This window comes from Hemicordylus capensis, chromosome 9 (assembly GCF_027244095.1).
Source record: "Hemicordylus capensis ecotype Gifberg chromosome 9, rHemCap1.1.pri, whole genome shotgun sequence".
Classification (NCBI taxonomy): domain Eukaryota; kingdom Metazoa; phylum Chordata; class Lepidosauria; order Squamata; family Cordylidae; genus Hemicordylus; species Hemicordylus capensis.
Window position 1 is genome coordinate 24,066,533 of NC_069665.1, and position 15,514 is coordinate 24,082,046.

Below are 15,514 nucleotides of genomic sequence, written 5' to 3' on the forward strand. Positions count from 1 at the left end.
CGGTGATAAAGTACCTCTCGTCCTGATGCACTTTGAACAGAACAAACCCTTCCATGTGAAAGGCAGCTTTAGGGATGAGCTGTACAACTTCCAGAGGTGTGAAGATATGGGGGTTTTGTTGTTGTTGTTGGCTTCTTTTGCATCAGAACTGGGCAAATTGCGTTGTCTTCCAGATTGTTAGTGTCCTTTAAAATGCACGCATCGTTCCCACAGTTTAGTAGATAGGAGGTGTTCAACCAGCAACAATATCACCAATGGGCTCAAGCTTCAAGTTTCAACTGACTATTGGGGGCAACTGATTGGCTGGGGAAATCACAGTGAAATGGACTGGCTCAGGACAGAACTCTCTACTTTTTGCGTCCTGCTCAGGTGATGCCATTGGCTGATCTGCTTGGATATCACAGTGGAGCTTTGTGGCTGGATGAGTCACGGCTTTTCTGGCTGCTATTGGCTCAGTTGCTGAGCCGTGGTGAAGCATGGATAGCCTTCGGCAGCTGAGTTGATCACTTCCACGGTGCGCCTTGGCATATGGCAGCTTCCTATGTAACCCAATGCTAGGACCTTCTGTATGCAGACTCTGACACTGAGTGACAGCCCTTCCCTCGCTTTCCAAAGGAGATGTGTGACACAGGAACACACAGCAGAGACACAAGAACACAGGAAGTTGCTTTATACCAAGTCAGATCAATGGTCCATCTAGATCAGTATTGCCTACACAGGTTTCAGGCAAGGGTCTTTCCTAGTCCTACCTGGAGATGTCAGTGGGGATTGAAACTGGGACCTTCTGTATGCAAGCAGTGCTCTTCCACGGAGCTATAGCTCCAACCCCTAAGGGGAATATCTTACAGTGTTCCATCCAAATGCAAACCAGGACAGACCCTGCTTAGCAAAGGGGACAGTTCATGCTCTCTACCACAAGACCAGCTCTCCTCCCTGAAAAGAGTGTGTATATTTTGAGTTGTTGGTTTTTTCCAGATTTGCAGCATCTTCTGAGATGCTATTACAGTCTATTAGTTGTGGGGAAAAAGCCTCTTAGTTGTGATGGATAAAGATCCCCACTGGGTAGCAAGGCTACAAATATTTTAGTTGTATCTGTGAAACAGGCAAACAAAAGCAGTGGCTTCATTGTGCATGCTATTGTGTGATGAAGCCAACTGCACATCTGATATGCAGCAATGATTGTGGTCTGCTGTCATTCAATTAATTAATTAATTAATTAATTAATTAATTAACTGCCCTTCAATGAAGATTAGCAGGGCGGTTAGCATCACATGTGCACACAAACAAACCAATAAGATACAATAAAAGCCTAAAGACACTCAGCATACATGTCTAAGAATTTGAAGGGAAAAGAAGAGATTAAAAAATCCAGGAGTTGTGGATGATCCGCAAGGCCTACAAAGATAGTAGGGCTTTGGGCCTGCTGTAGAGATCAGGTGGCAGGATTACAAGTATTGCCGCCTTATTTTCCCATTCGTGACAGCAGGAAGAAATACGATAATGCTTCTAGCACTATTGCCTGAACCCTACAGCGGAGTCACAAGCCCTACTGTCTCTATAGGCCTTGCAAGTTGTGACAGCCACTGATGATGATGATGATGATTAATTTTTATTTTTTTACATTTATCTCCTGCTCTTCCTCCAAGGAGCCCAGAGTGGTGTACTACATACTTGAGTTTCTCTTTCACAACAACCCTGTGAAGTAGGTTAGGCTGAGTGAGAAGTGACTGGCCCAGAGTCACCCAGCTAGTATCATGGCTGAATGGGGATTTGAACTTGGGTCTCCCCGGTCCTAGTCCATCACTCTAACCACTACACAAGCTCATCAGATGTGAAAAGCAATGTAAAATAAATATATAAATCTTTGCCTACTGGCAAAAATATATTAGTGTAAGCTTCAGGTGAACCGCACAGGGGAGAGAGTTCCACAGAGAGAGTTCCGTAACTGAAAAAGATGCTGCAAATCTGAAACAATCAACAATTCAAAACATCTCTCTCTCTCTCTCTCTCTCTCTCCTCAGATAACTAGAGGGGAAGAACTCTGATGACAAACACTGTGAACGGATAGGTTGATATGGAAGAAGGTGTTCCTTCCAGTTCCCAGGTTCTAAGCCTTCAAGGGCTCTCAAGAGAAGCACCAGTGATTTGAATTGTGCTTGGAAATGGATTGGAAGGTGGTGAAGTTCTTTCAGCACTGGCGAGAAATTATCTCATTGCCAGTCCTAGTTAGCAGCCTTAGAACTGTATTTTGCATGAACTGCAGTTTCCAAGCAATCTTTGCAGGCAGTCCCACAGACATGTTGCAGTAGTTCAAGCTTGAGGTCGCCAACCCCCTGCCCCCATTTGAGGGACAGGGCAGATAGTTCAGGGGATGAGACAGGGTGGAAAGACTCTAAAACCCAGACCTTGGGTAACCCCTAGTACCCCCACAGGAGAAGAACCAGAGCAAGTGCCCCCACCCAACCTGAAGTTATAGGCCTGTCTTCATCCTTTGAATTGGAGGAGTCTCTCAAGGGCCTGCCAGGTTAAGTACAGGTCCCTCAGCACTGTCGGAGATTAGAAAACTAGGCACAGTACCTGTACACAATATGTCTTTGCTTGGGAAAGAGTGGGGCCAATCCACAGTTCCTGGGCAGCAGCTATTATTTTTGAAAGCAGTCTTCTCCAAACATCTGCTGGAGCAACATCCACCTCATGCCCACTGTACCCAGGTCTCTTGATTGCCTGGTTGGAGCTATCTAAGGTCCACAGGACCAGTCTTACTAGCTAGGCTGTGTGGCAGTGACCCATTGCGGATATGGCCAGAGGGCCTTCCAACAAAAGTGAAACTGATTTCGCTGTGCTAACTTTTTAGCAGCAGTGGCAGGGTGGGGTTGACAACTTTTTCAAGGCCTTCCGAGTTTATTGGTTTTGGGGAAACACCGGAGTGCCTGGAGCTGATTTACTGAACGCGGACTTCCGCATATCTCGCGTCTGTCAATACCTGTCACCCATCTTTTCTGGGATGAATACGTCTCTATCTGAGCAGCCAAGATAAATGATATGCCTGTAGTTATGCGCACACATTAAGCGAGCGGGGATGCTCTGAATCACAAAGTGGTGGCGGATGCAATGCGTGGGGAAGGGAGGGGGCACAATAGGGTGATATACAAGGCTGTCATTTGAAGCATGCTCATGTCAAGGTTAGGAGGGAGAGCTTGACTCTGCAAATAATCGAAAACGGGAATGGGCAGATCTAAGGCTGTCAGGATTAACTTTTTAAAAAATATTCTGGTCCACCCATAGGGAGCTGACTTCTACTGAGTCAGACCATTGGTCCAGCTAGCTCAGTATTGTCTACACAGACTGGCAGTGGCTTCTCCAAGGCTGCAGGTACGAGGCTCTCCCAGCCTAACCTGGGGAAACTTAGGGCCTTCTGCATGCAAAGCAGCTGCTCTTACACTGTGCGACAGCCCCATCCCCAGTGCCAGCCGCCTTGTGCAAACTGGGCTAGGATTATGAAGAATGGTTGTGTGAACTGGCTGACCCATAGGGGCATGCTCAGAATCTGTAGAGGATTTCAAAGGCGTCTACAGCAGAGTGTAGAAGCAGGTCACTGGCCTGGCTAAGGGCAGACCAAACTAGTAAAGCTATTGATGGGTATTAGTTAAGTGATGGACGTATGGAACCTCCATGTTCAGATCACGTGTACCTCAGAGTTTCTGGGGAGGGTTATTGCCTTTGTGCCCTGCTTGCATGTTCTCAGAGCCACACTGGGGATCTAAATGAGACTACGTGGACCCCAAGTTGGTCCATCAGGGCTCTCTTTATGGAGAATAAGCCAATCTACAATTATTAACCAGGATTGCTAAATTGATCCTCCATATACAGGAGCAGTCTGCCTCTGGATACTAGTTGCTGGTGGTGACAAACATTGGAAGAGTAGTGCTGCCTTTGTGCCCTTCCCAGAGGTATCTAGTTGCCCAATGAGGGAATCAGAATGCTGGACTAGATTATCTGGACCTTTGGTCTAATCTGGCAGGGCTTCTTTCCGTTTAGAGGGAGCCTCCATCTTCTGTAGCAGTATGCCTCTGGATAGCAGGTGCTGGGAAGCAAAGAGGGAGAGCGGTTGCCATCATGCCCTGCTGGTGGGCTGTCTGAAGACATCTGCTTGGCCACGGTGAGAAGCAGGGTGTTGGGACAGATGCACCTCTGGTCTGTTCCTGCAGGGCTCTCTGGTCTTCTGAGTCCAGGGCTGCCCAACTTTGGCCCTTCCGCAGATGTTGGACTGATGGAAGATGTTGTCTCCCATCGTCCTTGACTATTGGCCATTGGGGCTGAGGATGATGGGAGTCGTAGTTCAAAAACAGCTGACAGGCCAAGGTTGTGGAGCCCTATTTTCACCCATACGATAAAGTTTACGTCTACGTTCCTTCGTGAAGACCGAAACAAGGCTTCTATAAGCCACAGGGGATTAAAAACACAAACGCATCATTGAACAAGGTTTTCCATCAGCCATACTGTGGCTATAGATTCAGTTTGCTTGTGGGTTGCTGGGGTGGTGGCGGGGAGGCTGATAGAAGGATAAACTGACACCTAATTAGATTTCATTTTAAGTCTAGATGCGGCAATTATGACTTCTGAATAAAAGTGGTTGTTATTTAGCAGGGTAGCCTAAGCAATGCGCCTAATTATAATAATTATTTTGTACCTAATGATATCTAATAGGAATCAACACTGCAAATAAAAATGCTGCAAAGTGTTCAGCGGGGTGGCCCAATGCTCGGTGGCAAACGGCATAACAAAAGGTTAATACGCTGGCAGATGATTGTTTTACGAGAACCACAGGCACTGCTATCGGTGGAGATTAGCGACATTAGGACTCAACAGACCAGAAAACATCCCAGAGAATAGCGTTGGTACCGGCGTAAAACAGCTGAGCATTGACACGGCTCAAATGGATTCCCTACTCGGTGGTTTCCCCTTCTTGTGGCACAAGTGAGCAGTTTCTTGAAGAGATTATTGCGTTTGGAAAAGGGGAGGGTGGAAGGAAAAAGCGGGGCAGAATCCCCAAAGCGCTGGATAGAGTAATGAATCATTTATTCAATATTAGACTTGTGCATTTCGATTCGGGTACAAAATGGTTTGTGCCTGAAAATGGCAATTTCGGAGGTTTTTCGAGGCCACCTCTCTCTCCTGCTGTTGCTCCCTTGCAAATGGTATTTTGAGGCATCTTATCTATCTATCTATCTATCTATCTATCTATCTATCTATCTATCTATCTATCTATCTATCTATCTATCTATCATATTTCTATACTGCGTCTCTGGGTAGTTTACAACAAAATCTTGCCTCTGAAGCTGGAGGTGACCTATAGCCACCAGACTAGTAACCATTGATAGACCTCCATGAATTTGTCCAAGCCCTTTTTAAAGCCACCCAAGCTAGTGATGACCATCACTACGATCCATGGAAGAGAATTCCATAGATTAATTATGTGTGGTATGAAAAAGTATTTCCTTTTGTTGGTCCTAAATTTCCTGGCCCTCAGTTTCACAGGATGACTCCTGCTTCTAGTGTTATGAGAGAGGGAGAAAAATTTCTCTCTGTCCACTCTTTAGACTCCATGCATAATTTTATGCACCTTGATCATGTCTCCCTATAGTCCCCTCTTTGCCAAACTAAAAAGCCCCAAATGCTGTAGCCTTGCCTCATAAGGAAGGTGTTCCATGCTCCTGATCATCTTGGTTGCCTTATATCTATATTTATATTTAATGGTTAAAAAACCCTGCTGGTTTTAGACCAAAGCTAAGGCTATCTCAAGCCAGCAAATTGGAACCTAAGACTGATGCCTCAACAGATGTGCCATGTGATCAGTAATGATATTGTGCAATATCACAAATTGTGCTCACTTACAACTTTCCCTCTGTTTACCCACACTTATTCCTTGACCATCGAGACCCAAATCAAGATGGGGAAGATGGAGTGCCTGGCACCAGCAAAGCTGCCCCAAAGTTGTCCTGTTCCTATAATGCTTTATGAAACATCTGCGCCTTACTGCAGGGGTTTTCAAAGTTGGGTTGCCAGATGTTGTTGGACTACAGGTCCCATCACTCCCAGCCATTGTTGCTTCCACACAGCACATGATTAATCTATGGAATTTTCTGCTACTGGATGTGGTGACGGACACCAACTTGGGGGGCTTTAAAAGGGGCTTAGACAATTCATGGAGGACAGGTCTATCAATGGCTGCTAGTCTTGATGGCTAGAGGCTACCTCCAAGCTCAGAGGCAGGATGTCTCTCAATACCAAGTGCAAGGGAACAACTGCAGGAGATATGACATGCTGTGGACTGCTCAGAGGCATCCTGGTGGACTAGATAGGCCTTGGGCCCGATCCAGCAGGACCCTTTTGTTCTTATGAGACAATAATTTGGGCTGCCAGAGTTCTGTTTCAGCTTCAGGCTTGGATTTGCGAAAAAGGTCACTTCTAGATGGAACATGGTACCTACTATCCCTATGCAAGCAGAATGAGTGTTTTGCATACTAGTAAATAAAGAAAGCTGAACAGATCCCGGCAACCCTTCTCTCCGAAGAAGGCAGGCCGACATCTGTGTCAGCATATGGTTCTGTAAAGATGTGAGGCAAACACAGATAACAATCCTGAGGTAAATTATGGCCCAGAAAAGAGTTTGAGGCAATTAGAACCCAACGGCAAGGTGCAATTGACAGCTGGACAGCCATCAATCAAATGGATATTATTTTATGATCCCAGGAAAAGAAGAGATGATTTTGAGAGTGAAGGCTCTGTGTTGCCACATACTTCACTGGGTTGGGGTGAGGGGGATATAACACTCTGAAGTCCCTTCAGCAACGTGCATCATTTCTAATCATGATATAACGGCAAATGGACTTAATTTTAAAGTTCTTGAATTGAAGACACATGTTGAAATGGAGTCCAGCTTTGTAAAGAACGCGCCCCTACAGTAATTGGAGATGTTCATGCACACCAAATTTCATGTCCATTTTGCTAATGCCCGCTGATTCATCAATTAATGCATTGTATTCATAAAGCGAAGACTTTCACTGCCCGTTTGATATGCAAAGGAGTAGCTTTCATGCCGTTACCAGCTGAATGCCAGCCTCAAAGTCCACTGTAGTGAGTCTTCACGCATACTGTTGAAACAATGGCCGTATTGGTGAGTTATGTGATCAGCTGATAGGCAATAAATGCAACCATGCTGAAGAAAGAATAGGTTCCGAGGTTAAGCAACAAAAAGTGTCTTGTGATGCATGTTAAGCTTAGGAGAGCATCAGCGGTGTTGCATGAAACAATAAGGCCTAAATGTTCAAGGGGGTATTTGGGAGTGGGATATGTAGATAGAACATTGGAGAGTACCTTTCCTACACAATGTTACAAGAAATTCCCTATTTATTTATTTGTTTGTTTGTTTTGCATGTATCTACTATTTTAACCTTTCCCTTTTAAACATGTGCTATTTTAATCTTTTAATCTGTCCATCATGCAAGAAGGAAGCCCACGCACCAATTCTCTCTGCAGTCTCCCTGACTACAGAGAGCCTCCTCTCCGATACGTCCGAATTAGGGATGTGCACAAGTCACGATTCAACCAATGATTTGCAGCACAGGCTGGACACCTTTAAAAGGAAGGAGAGCAAGTCCATTCCTGCTCCTCTGCTGTTTGCCACAACTTCCTGTTTTGGTGGCACTCCACCCCCACCCCAGCTGTCCTCATGCGATGGCAACATGCACATGGCCGCTGCACATGTGTGTGCTGCCATCATGTGAAGGCAACTGGGGGGAGTGCTGCCAGGGCACAATGGCAACTAGGGTGGGGTGTGTCTGCTGCCAAAACAGGAAGGGGCAATGAGTGGCCAAGGAGCAGGTATAAATCTGTTCTCCTCCCTTTTAAAAGTGTCCAGGCTGTGCTGTGAATTGCTGTTCAAATCATAATTTGTGCACATCCATAGTCTGAATGTAAACAGGAGAGTGGGTGAGGGTGGGGAGAGCGAACCGTTGGTCCATTGGACCCGTGGTTCTGCATTACATGCGAATGTGGCCCGTGAATTCAGATATAATGGGAAACCACAGTTAGCACAAGCTGAGGTTTGCAAACCAGCTTCATACTGTGTTCTGATCCGGTTTTGTAGGTGCTAAGGTTAGTGGGCTAGTTCAGGTTCAGATGCTGCAACAAACCATGGTTTAGCTAAACATACCAGGGCTTCATGTTATATCTGAACCCAGCCTATATTTGTTTTGCCAGCACGATGAGGCATTTTTCTTGTTTTAAGCAGAATGGAAAGAATCCAGAGTACGCTTCAGCTATTTTAGAAAGAGTGACTCTCTAACCGTTATTGAAATAGATAAAATTATCTTGCAATGGAGCACATTGCCAAGCAATCATAGTAAGGATGGTGGCCTTAAATCCCCAAAACTTAAAAGCACAGAAGCTATGATGCTTATAAAAAGATCTCCTTTGCTGCATGGGGAGCATTTTCTCTTCGTGTTGATAGGGCCTGATTCCAGTGTACAAAAGGCTAGACCTGTGTGGACCAGATTCCGTACTGAAATGAAAAGGGGAGGGGTGCACAAGAGTTCCAGTAGGTTATGTTATCTCACTGGGTGCTTGGTGGGTAAGCAGACCATTACTACCTCTCTCGCCACCACCCCTTCTCTTGAGCCAGGGCCCCCCACCCCTGCACTTGTAGAGGGGAATCCTCACCAGATTCCCCTTTACAAGTATGTATGTATTTATGAATTTATGTATTTATTTATTTGATTTCTATACCGCCGTTCCAAAAATGGCTCAGGGCGGTTTGCACAGAGAAATAACAAATAAATAAGATGGATCCCTGTTCCCAAAGGCCTCTCAATCTAAAAAGAAACATAAGATAGACACCAGCAACAGTCCCTGGAGGTCCTGTGACGGGGGTGGATAGGGCTAGTTACTCATCCCCTGCTAATTAAAGAGAATCACCACATTAAAAGGTACCTCTTTGCCAAGTTAGCAGGGTTTAGTCGTTGAACCACTGAACCAGATCAGTCAATGGACCAGTCCAGTCAGTTGGTTTGACTGAACTGGTTCGGCAAAATGAGGTGTGGGTCAAATTTGGTTCAAATTTGAGCCGAACCACACTTTTTTGCTTCGTGCACACACCTACCATTAAGAGGACTGTCTTCCTTGGAAGTCTTCAGGAGAGCCTTTAGACTGATCTTTTTAGCCTGGCTTTTAATATATCTAGTTTTTTAAACCTCAATGTTAATGAAATTTAATCTGGTTTAAATGTTTCTTGTTTTTCATTGTTGTATTCTGTGTTTTTGATTTTAATGTAAACTGCCCTGAGCCACTTCAGGAAAGGCAGGATATACACTGAATGAACAAACAAACAAGCAAATCCTAATATCTAGTGCATGATACGATCATTACTGGGGTTGGGTTGGTCCAGATAATGACCGCCATGCACAGCCACACTTGGAATGCTTTTAGGGCCCTATGTAAATGCTTAATAATAATGTGATGGCAATCGTTAAATCCACAGACCATTGGGAGATGGAAACAAAAAGTTAGGAGATGAAGCCAACCAATTTCGGGCTTGTTCCTCCTCCTTAAACAAAGATGATTAGGCAAATGGGATTAACGAACTGTTTGTGCATGGGGCTGTGCCTGTAGCTCAGTGGTTGAACATCTGCTTTGCATGCAGATGGTCCCAGGTTCACTCCCCTGGCATCTCCAAGTAGGACTGGGAAAGATTCTTGCCTGAAACCTTGGTGAACTGCTGCCAGTAGACAATACAGAGCTAGAGGGACCAATGGTCTGACACAAGATAATCACTATGTACCAGCATGCCTTTCAGGCTCACACTCTTTTTGTGGGCACAGATGAATCGTTCTTCACATCCTGGAATGTCTTGTAGTACCATTATTTATTTATTTATCTATTCATTCAATTTTTATACCGTAGTAAATGCCAGTGTCTTCTGATTTTCAGCTGTATATCCCGAGAGTGTGTGTCATAGATGATTGGAATAATCATCCTATTATACGTCTCCTTATTTTGAGTAGTTTTCCGCAACTGAAAGCCTTAGCTCTGTAAAAGGCTTTTTTGATAATTTGCATGGGGTCGCCTCTTTCCAAGAGTTGTGCTTTCAGAGTATTAGCTTGCCTCTAGAAAACATCCGTCACACAATATAAGACAGCTTCCTAGGTTGCTACCATTTTTGGAAGAGGTATAGACAGTCAACCATATTCAAGCTAGAACGTCTTATTGAAGCTTAATTATGGAGAGGATGCTTTCTTTGATAAGAAAATCCCAAAGTCCAGCAATGGAAATTATGTGCTTTCTTGCCCAGTAAACACGCTCTATAGCATCAAGCGTTCAAGATGTGATGGATTCAGCTATCCAATGGGAATCCAGATAATCCATGAATAGATGTGCACATCAGCTGGCTTCTGCATATATAGTTAGATATTGTAACCTGCTATCAGAAAAACAACATCCCCATTGTGTCGGGTTGGGCTCCATTGCAGCCTATGCAACCCACATGACTGTGTCTCACGAAGGAACAGAAATTCATAAAAGGAAGCTATGTGTGCATCACATACATTATAATCACAACTGTCAGTAAAACTGAGCGCTCTTTGTTCCGCCTCTCATAATAATAGCAATCTCAGAAACAATCCAGTTAGGTGCCTTGAGCTTGGCAACGTCATCTGTATATCCAGCTCCTTGGAAAAATGGCATGTCTCTGTTATTGGAAGGGGCAGTTCTGTGGCAGGTAGGAATAATGCATTTCTGAATGTATTGGTTACACGTACATCTTGACTTTCTCCCATGATGGCACTGGAGGTGGGCTGGATGGTGTTCCCAAGGAGTTGCCGGTCCAGGTGCTCTCCAACTCAAACTAGCTTGTCTTCCATGAGGTGGTGACATCATGTGCCTTCAGACCATGATTGGAACACATGAGATGCGCATGTGCAAAGTTGGATTGGCCCAGTGACATAAGTTTTGGGCGGTATATAAATGTGCTAAGTAAATAAAATAAATCATGTTATTTTTTTTTTTTGTATTTTAAGGGTTGTTTTTTAAAAAACATTTGTTGTATTTTAATTTATGTACACCACCTAGGGCTGCACATGTCAGGTGCAAAAATAAAATAAAATAAAATAAAATAAAATAAAATAAAATAAAATAAAATAAAATAAAATAAAATAAAAAACAGCAGAGCAGGGGCTCAAGATCCAGATAGGAGGCCCTGGAGGGCCTTGTGAGGCTTGCAGTAGCCTATCGCTATCATAAGCAGTCCATTTCACTTTCTCCCATCTCTCATTCCCATCAATATCCACTGCATATGGGAAACAATGTGGGCTTCTTTGAATCCGAAGATAAGCGACTCGTTTTGTGAGAGGGACTTTGTCCCCGCTTTGGCAGCTCATCCCCGGTCCATAGAAAATGCAGGTGGGGAAAGATCAAAGGTCAAGTTGAGTGTGGCCGTGTCGTTCAGCGTCAATCTGAATCTTATCTTTTAGCCTTCAGAACTTGGACATCAATGTCACAGAGGAGGGAAGATCTGTGGATAAACCAAAGAGGCTGCAAGGACATGAAGAAGAAAAGGAAGGTCAGGAGGGGAGAGACTAAGGGGCTAAACATGGTAACACTGAGGGCATGATCCAGTGAAATCTATTTTTCAGGCTCCACCCATATCCTGAGAAGAGATATCTCCATATCCTGAGAGAGGAGACAGACTCAAAAATGATGCAGAATGACATGTAAAATATACAAAATATTATATCAATTCCTAATGGATGTTGGCAAATTGCCCTCTTCAAGGGTACAAAAACTACCCCCAGGTACATTTATTTGGCATCATCCCTCCCACTGGTCCAGAAGTGATTGAAGACCACCTTTTTATTTGGGCTTTTTTCCCTGCAGCATGAGGGTCTTTTTCTATGACATTTTAGTTGCGCTTAGGCCCTGGGTATTTAAGAGAGCGTCTTCTTCATTACAAGCCCCACCGCCCATGTAGGTCATCTGAGGAGGTCCATCTCTAGTTACTGCCAACTCGTCTGATGGCTACACAGAGATGGGTCTTCTCGGTTGCTGCCTCGGGATTGTGAAATGTGCTCCCTGCTGAGATACGATCCTCCCCATCTCTGGCAATTTTACAATCCTCCCCATCTCTGGAAGGCTTTCTCAGCTTCCTAATATTTTTGGGTTTTAATCTCTCGTTTATTTTTAAATTTTTAAATTGTTTTTAAGTTTTTGTATATGTTTTTAACTGGTTTTATGTTATTGTAATCGCCCAGAGATGAAAGTTTGGGACAGTGTACAAATTTGATAAATAAATAAATAAAAATAAATATTATGGCTGCTGCTTATAGTTTGATGATGTTTCAGATGGCTTTTGTGGTATTTTTCAAGGGTCACTGATGAAGGGTGGTCTATAAATGCAAGAAGAAAGAAAGTTCTTCTCATTCAGCTGAATAAGCCTAGCAAATTGGCTGCTTCTGATCCCACATATTTTCCTGCACAGTGTTACCTGTAGCAGGGATTCATAGATAATGTTGACTCCCATAACTCCCATCATCCCCAGCTGCAGTAGTCAAAGACCATTGCAGCTGGGGATTCTGGGAGTTGTAGTCAACAACATCTGGGAATGTGCCCTGTGCCTTTTAGGAGTCTCCCCATCTCTTGCTGCTGTTTTGGGTGCCTGTGTTTTTTCCTCCCTCTCCGTCCACACCCCATAACTTTCCAACTTGGTCCATCAGTTTCTGAGCTAGCTTCCCTCCCCGACAACACCAGCTTCATCCTGACCCTGCCCTTGTTGTCATATGTTCTGCCTGTGCTCTGTCGATTAGGGGTGTGTGCACGGAATGCATTTTGCATTCCATTCCAAGCTCGGAACGGAATGCAAAATGCACGAAACATTCTGTCACAACAACTCAGTAAGCTGGTTGTTCTGACGGAATGACTCCAGTCCATCGGAACAGTCAGACCCCATTCTGAGCGCCATTTTGGAATGGCGCTCAGAACGGGATCAGAACATTTCTCCTTGGAACAGGTCATTCTTTTCTGAGCTTGGATCAGGCCCCCCTTTTTAGGGGTGTTCTGTTCTGAGCTTGGAACGTTCAAAACGGTCTGTTTGAAACTGACCATTTCGAGGCGGAATGTTCCGACTTCGGAACCTTCTGCATACCCCTACTGTTGTCCATCAGAGCCTGGCCTCAGTTAGTGCATGTGTGTGGGAATATTTCTGAAATTCATAGTTGGCAACTCTAGAAGTAGGAGGCTGGATTCATAGAACCATAGAATGTCAAACTTTGAAGGCACCTTTGAGGTCATCTAGTCCAACCCTCAGGTCAGTGCATGAATCTGTTACATCATCCATGTCAGATGGCCACCCAAGCTCTGGTTGAAAACCTCCAGTAAAGGAGATCCCACCACTGCATGTAGCAGACTGTTCCACCATTGAACAGTTTATACTGAGACAAATTACCCTCAAAAAGTAAAGCCTAATTGAGCATGCATTATACAAGTTATTTTTTGCTTGGATTTTGTTTGCTAGTTTTATATGATGAATTGTTTGTGTTTATAGTTTTGTGTGTTTTTAAATGAAAAAAATACCCAGAAGAAAAACAAATAGTTAAAAATAAAATAAAAGATAAGGAAAAGTATCAACTCTTATAGACAGTACACCCCAAGAAGGTATTACTAGTTACAGGGCTGGTTACAAACATCAGAAGGCCCCGGCAAACTGTGGCTTTTTAGTTTAGAATAGGGGCTAGTTTAGTTAGTTTAGTTTAGAATAGGGGTTCCCAACCTGTTGGAAACTACAGATGTTGTTGAACTACAACTCCCATCACCCCTAGCCACAATTTATTGTGGCTGGGTATGATGGGAGTTGTAGTTCAGAAACATCTGGAGGACCACCGGTTGGGAACCCCAGGTTTAGATAAAAGGTGACCAAGGGGAGACATGATATAGGTCTATGAAATGGTGTGGGGAGAGTGGAGGGTGGGGGAGAGATTTTTCTCCCTCTCTTACAACACTAGAACTAGGGGTCATCCCATGAAACTGAAGGTTGGGAAATTTAGGATTGACAAAAGGAAGCTTTTTTTTTTTTACGTAGCACATAATTAATCTATGGGATTCTCTGCTGTGGGATGTGGCAATGGCCACCAGCTTGGATGACTTTAAGGGGTACTTAGACAAATCCATGGAGGACAGGTCTGTCTATGGCTACTCGTCTTGATGGTTATAGGTTCCTTCCAGGCTCAGAGGCAGGATGCCTCTGAATCCCGGTTGCAAGGGAGCAACAGCATGAGAGAGAGCCTGTCTTCACCTCCTGTCTGTGGGCTTCCCAGAGGCATCTAGTGAGCCACTGTGTGAAACAGGATGCTGGACTAGACAGACCTTGGGCCTGTTCTTATATTCTTATTTTCTTAAAGGGCACTCCGTGGGTCCCCTCCTTCCTGGAAAGGCCTCAATAGAGTCACCACACACCATGAAGGCTTTGAGTACAGAAATGGTCTCAGGGATCAGCAAGTGGTCCTTCTGAAGAGCCTGGGCCCTCAGCAGCCAGCAAAGATGCCCACCCCAGAGGGTGGCCTGACCAGCTATTCAGCAATTATAGCACATTTAGTTCCTTGACCTTTGGCCTTGAAGATGGGTTCTTGGTAGAACTCTGGTAGAAATGAAGCCCCCGATGGCAGGCCGGGGAATGCTGAGATAGTGACATGACAGCTCAGTGCCTTTCCTCCCCCTCCGTCTCCGCTCTCCAGAGAGTCAGGTGTTAATAAAATCAAACAAAATGAAAATGGCTAAATTATTGCAAGCTATAAACCGCCACATTGTGCCACGCCTGACTAGTTTCCAATACCACCCCATTCTTGCGAGAACCAAAGAAAAAAAGATGCAATTTCATCCTTTAGTCTGGATCGTATAAGCGAAGGACAAAGGAGACAAGATATTGCAATCCAAAGGTCAGTAACCCGCTCTCTTGTATAATTATAGCATTTCATTAGATCCTCGGGGCTGTTTTAGTTGTGTGTTGGTAAATAAGTCTCTCTCCTCCTCTCTCTTTTTGAAAGAAATCAGTTTAAAATAAAATATCTTTCCAAACTAGGAACTTGGGATGGATTGCCCAAAGACAGAGGGGGAGAAACATGTTTGCAATGTATTTTCTTGCATGCTTTATTTTTTAAATTAAGGAATTTAAGAATTGGGTGTCTTTGGGGTTGAGGTCACATCCCCTCTCATTACTTTAGAATTCCAAGGAGTGATTGCCACCCTTCTTTTAAACAGCCATGGCATTGTTAAGAGGTACTTTGGTTTCTGGAAGGAAGTTTCTAGAAGCTTAACACATCCCGTTCGACATTCCACAATGGATTAAATTGAGATGCCCAGGTTTCTTTCCTTCCCCCAATTCATCCCTGTGCTTTTGCTCAGTGTACAGTAAAACTGGATTTATCTCAGTTGCTTAGAGCAGTGATCTTCACTATTTTTCAAGCGTGAGACG